The sequence below is a fragment of the Quercus robur genome, chromosome 2, assembly GCF_932294415.1.
Source record: "Quercus robur chromosome 2, dhQueRobu3.1, whole genome shotgun sequence".
Taxonomy (NCBI): Eukaryota; Viridiplantae; Streptophyta; class Magnoliopsida; order Fagales; family Fagaceae; genus Quercus; species Quercus robur.
The window spans coordinates 23,599,638-23,605,637 of record NC_065535.1 but is presented as its reverse complement, the minus strand read 5'-3'; positions in this window follow the sequence as shown (position 1 = coordinate 23,605,637).

Sequence of the window (6,000 nt, the reverse complement as noted above, 5' to 3'; positions counted from 1 at the left end):
CCGATATGATAAAAATAACTAAATCCCATAAAAAAATAAATAAATAACTAAAAGAAATGTGTCTCTCTGCAGACAAAATCCTCAAATTTTAGTTTGCGTAGGAGCAAGTTTTGACAACTTGATCATGATGGGAGGAGCAATGGATGAAAAACTAGACCTCTGTTGGGTATGTAAAGTGTAAACACACCACTATTGGACTAGCTTTGGCAGTACATATTCTCTGAGAATATGCATATGCATGACTGCATACGTACATGCTTGTTTAGTACACAGCCATGCACGAAAAAATAATTGCAAGATGAGTAGGTCTCTCTGTCTTATTTAGTGCATCTTCATTTGGTGTATTAGAGCTGTTATTTTATATATGTAGCTTTTCTGTTTCTGCTATTCTCAAACTAATAAGTTGTTTTCTCTCATTGCAGAATAGAAGGAAAATTCAATATATTAAGTTTAGATAGTATCATATGGAAAGGCCAAATATCATTTACTGTTTGTGTACTTGAACAATCATGGACGTACCATAGCAAAAACAAAGATGGATAAAGCTAAATCAATAATAACTGTTTTCTCTTTTTCTTTGTTGGGTTTTGCAATCATTATCTGCCATTCCTATAATTAAAGAAAAGATGATCTGTCACGCCAATGAATCTTATCAAAATATCATATATATTATCACATTCTTTGATTAATGGAGGGGGTTAACTTTGACTGATTTGATGAACTTCCAAACAAGGAGATCTTGTTGAATATTTTAAAGTATGGTGCACATAGGATTCCAAAACTTTTTAAGCTAAAACCTTTCATGGGTTCCCTCATTGACCTCAAGGTCATGTTTAACTGCAAATTTTATTGGTCAAAAAGTAACCACACATTCATTAGTGTCTGCTACTACACTCCATTATTTAGCTTTTAGCAAGATTCTTTGTTTCACTTTGAGCATAACTTTATGTTACTTCATTTGCTTTGTTGGTGTTTGTGCAGTGAACTCAACTGAGTTAAGTACCTCCCATTCAATCATATCACGTGGCTTCGGAGTTGCTTATAGAGGTGCTTGTGCAATTTTCAGTGCATTGCTATAATTGTTTCGGCTTGTCTTATCGTGAGCAAATTTTTTTTAAACCCCATAATTAACTGTTGGTTTGTACTGATCACAACGAGATATGGGATATTGATCATCAGAAAACATTGATCACTAACTTTCTTTGAAATTGCTTGGGGAAATTATGGTAATAAATAAATGTAACATATTCGGAAATTACGGACGAAATAAATTGGGGTTCTGATATGGACTTTAATTTTTAAAGCTGAACTCAAAATGGTTAGCCAACATTTTTTTTTTTTTTGAGAATAAATGGTTAGCCAACATGATTAAGCAATTTATATATGAATATATAGATAGGGTAATGGTTATTCAAATGGAGGGTGGAAAAAATTGTGAGCCCAAAATTTTCTGTTACATAACTTGGACGTGAGGACTAAGGGAAATTCTTTTTGAAATTCAATCATGGAAAATCATAATTATTGTCTTGTACATTTTGTGCTTCTCAATCTAACAAAGAAAAGACATATGACAGACCCTTGCTCATGAAAGAACAACATGAACATCTTTAATCATGATTTTAATTTTAAGTCGGGGCCCAAAAGCTATAGAACCAGACAACTCATTTTTATTAAGTACAAGAGTTGAAAACTAATCAACACTGTGATAGTCAATGGTAGCAAAAACAAGAGAACTTTTTATCCAATTCAATGCACGAAAAAATTACTTAGGCTTTTTAAAGTTTTTTCCTTTCCTTATAAAGCGAGCATTTTTTTTTGTAACTTTTTAAAACTTTTTCTTTTCCTATTCTCTCTGTTTTATACTAAACAGTAAGCACAAATTAACCTTTAAAGAGTCAAATTAAACATATATTATAGTTTGATGTTAGAAATACATATAAGCATGTTCTCACAAATAAATTAATTATTTTTCATGTATATCTCTTGGTCTCGTAATAAAATGTAGGGTTGTAAATGAGTCAAGTATTAAAAGATGAGTTGAGCTCAAGCTGATCACCAAAAAAATTACATGTTAAGTTTGATTCATTTTATTGTCGAACAAACTCGAGTTTATTTACAAATCACTTTTCTTGATTAACTTATTTTTTCCCATATATAGTGAAACTATAATTAAAAGTTTTCAACTCTTCACAAATACATTAATTTTTACTACGAATGAATTGTTTATATCAACAAACTGCAAATAATATTTTGATATCATATGAATTTATTTACAAACATATACAATCCAATTTCAATACTATATAAATATATTTTTACATATGTATATATATATATATATATAAAAGTATAATATTATATATAATAAATTAAGTTTCATGTTCACAAGCCTATTCGTGAACACATTATTTTATTTAAGCTTAGCTCGTTTAGGCTCGAATTTAGCTTATTTGCTAAACAAACGTCTTTTTGAAACCAACTCAAGATGTTCATAAACAACTTTATTCACTTATAGGTCAACAACGATATAAACATAATTTGCACAGCTAAAGACAACGAACCAAGCTGCTTCCTACATCCTCTAAGCACTACAAAAAACGCGACTTTAAGCCGCGTTTTTTAGCCGCGTTTTTGAAAAACGCGGCTAAAGCTTTTCCTTTGAGCCGCGTTTTTCATGAACGCGGCTCAAAGGAAAGGCTGGAGCCGCGTTTTTCCAAAAACGCGGCTCAAAGGGAAAGCTATAGCCGCGTTTTGGAAAAACGCGGCTAAAAAACGCGTTTTGTGATTTAAAACAGCGGCTACGGGTCACCTTTAGCCGCGTTTTTACATTGAAAAAACACAGCCACAGGTTACCTATAGCCGCGTTTTCTGAAAACGCGGCTATAGGTAGCGCTTAAAAAAAAAAAAAAAAATTTTCCTGAAACTTCTCACGTACACAACCCTTTCACACCTGCACCCCACTTTCCCACCTACCCCCACTTGCTCTCTTTTCTTCCTTTTCCCTTTCTCTCTTCATTCATCAGATGGTTCATTCTTTCTTCTTTTTTTTTTTTTTTCTTTTTCTTTCTTCCTTCTTCACATCTGGATAAGTCTTCTTCTTCTTTTTTTTTTTTTTTTCCTTCCTTCTCCACATCCAGGTAACTCTTTTCTCTTTTCTCTTATCTTTTCTTTTTTTTTTTCCTTTTTCTTTCTTCCTTCACATCTGGGTACTGCGTTTTTTTTTTTTTTTTTTTTTTTTTTTTTTGTTCCTTTTTCTTTCTTCCTTCTTCACAGGCTTGTGTTCTTTTTTGATTCTGAGCTTGTGCTTTTGTTTTATTGAATGTAATTAGTGTTAGATTTGGTTGGTTTTGTTGAATGAGAGGAGATTCATGGGTTTGTTTTATATTTTGGAACATGTTTTGTTTGATTTTGAATTTTTTCGTTGTGTTTGTATTGTGAGAATGTTGTGTGTGCTTTTAATTTTCCGGGTTTGTGTTTGATTTTGAATTTTATGGGTTTATGTTTGATTTTTAATTTTTTGGGTGCATGTGTTTGTATTGTGAGTATATTGTGTTTAATTTAAAATTTTCTGGGTGTGTTTGAATTGTGAGTATGTTGTATTTGATTTTGAATTTTCTGGATTTGTATTTGTTTTTGAATTTTTTGTATTTGTGTTTAATTTTGAATTTTTTATATTTGATTTTTCAATTTTGAATTTTCTGGGGAAAAATTTACCCAGAATTTTTTTTTGTTTTTTTAAAAACCTATAGCCGCGTTTTTTAAAACGCGGCTATAGCGTGATCAATGTTGCTGGGAAATAGCTATAGCCGCGTTTGAAACGCAGCTCGAAGCTGTCCTGGAGCCGCGTTTTTAGTAAACGCGGCTATAGGTCGAATCCTATAGCCGCGGTTAGAAAACGCGGCTCCAGGTCCGGTTTTAGCCGCGTTTTCAAAAAACGCGGCTATAGGCTTTGAGCCGCGGACTTTAGGCCGCGTTTACAAACGCGGCCATAGGAAACGCGGCTAAAAGCCTATAGCCGCGTTTTTGGGGTCTTAAGCTGCGTTTTTCAAACGCAGCTTTAGACCCTTTTTTTTGTAGTGAAGGCTTTAATCCCTGCCAAACTGCTCCACATTTTCCCATATATTGCTTGTCAATTCGTAGAAACCATAATATGAGTTGTCTACCGTCTACCACAAACCAAATACTTGGGTTATTATTTAATGAAAAACTAGAATAATGGAGAACTTCTGGATAACAAAAAGAGAGAGTGAACAACTAAAGTTTCTCTCCATGGGGCATGTACCAAGCTAGAGTGCAAGACGGAGCCAGAATTTAGTTTGGGGGGCAAGGTATGTGAAGGGAAAGGAATTTACAAGTGACGGGTCCATTTGGATGGGCTTGACGGATAGGGATAAGTGGGCTGAAAGTGGACGGATCCGGTACGAATGGACCGGGGTGGACGGACCAAAGGTCCACGTGGCACTAAGATTGGTCATTATTTGACCTCCAAGAAATCTTAAATGGAAACGACTTGCGTCACACGAATAACCCTATCCCATAGAATCCCAACTTGAATAGAATTCTAATACGAAGAAGATTTTGGAAGATACGCCCATTAATGAAGATCTTTCCTGTATGGAAAAGACTTGTTGCGCAAGCATAAGAATTTGATCCCACACTACTATAAAAACCCAAAGACCCTCAGAAAATAGGTACGCATAATTCATCCCCAGCTCTGACACTCTAGAGTTGTGAAAAGTTCTAACTTGACCTTCGAAAGGTATTTGGCCGACACCACACCGGTGCTCTCTGTTAGGTCTTCTTTTTTTATTGTGCAGGTATTGTTTCGAGCGTGCGAGAACTGTGTGGTTCACTGGTGATTTTTTGGCATCATCAATTGGCGTCGTCTATGGGGAAGACTGTGACTTGTAAGCCATACAAACACTTCCCAGACAAAGAGTTGCATGGTACTTACTCGCTCGATGGCAACCACCAACAACATTCAGGGAGACGAGCCGCTACCCACTGCCTTGGAGAGATAGGTCCAAACCCTCACAGCAGCAGTGGAACTCCTCACCAAACAAAACCAAGTCCTAGAGGAATAGTTACGGCAGAAAAACGCAGCGATGGGTACCCAAGAGGAAGACCAAGAAGGTACCAGCGCTGACCGAAGAAACCAAGAGGGGCTGAAGGGCAGTAACGCCCTGAGTAGATTGGATAGACAAGACATGAGCCGTCCGTCCATCATTAACACGGCTCCGCCCCATATCGTCGAGGAGATGCAGATGATGAAAGAACAGATGGATTTCATGATAAACGCGCTCAAGGGGAGAGTGTCCAATGATCTCGACGATCTGGTCCACCGAACAAATTCACCATTCATCATGTCCGTCAACTCTTTCCCCCTTCCACCAAAGGTCCAAATGTCGCAGGTGGAAAACTACGACGGAAACAAGGACCCGCTGGATCATTTGGAGTCTTTCAAGACCCTGATGCACCTTCAGGGGATACCGGATGAGATCATGTGCAGAGCCTTCCCCACCACGCTGAAGGGCCCCGCAAGGATTTGGTTCAGTAGGCTGGCGCATAACTCCATTAGTTCCTTCAAGGAGTTGAGCGCCCAATTCGCATCGCACTTCATCAGAGGACACAGGTATAAGAAGTTTACTGCATGCCTAATGAACATTAAGCAGCGGGAGGATGAAACGCTGAGGTCCTACATAGCCCGTTTCAACAAGGAAGCACTTTCGATTGACGAAGCTAACGACAAAATCCTCGTAGCAGCCTTCACGAATGGGCTACGGAAGGGTAAGTTTTTATTCTTCTTGTACAAGAATGACCCGAAAACCATGTCTGATATGCTTTACAGGGCCACCAAGTACATGAATGCTGAAGATGCGTTGCTGGCACGCGAAGGGAAACTCAAGAAAAGAGAGAGGCAGGAGGAAGCCCGACAGAATAGGGGTAGAAAGATGGCTAGAACAGGAGATAAAAGAAATGATTGACGATCCAGGCCCCCTG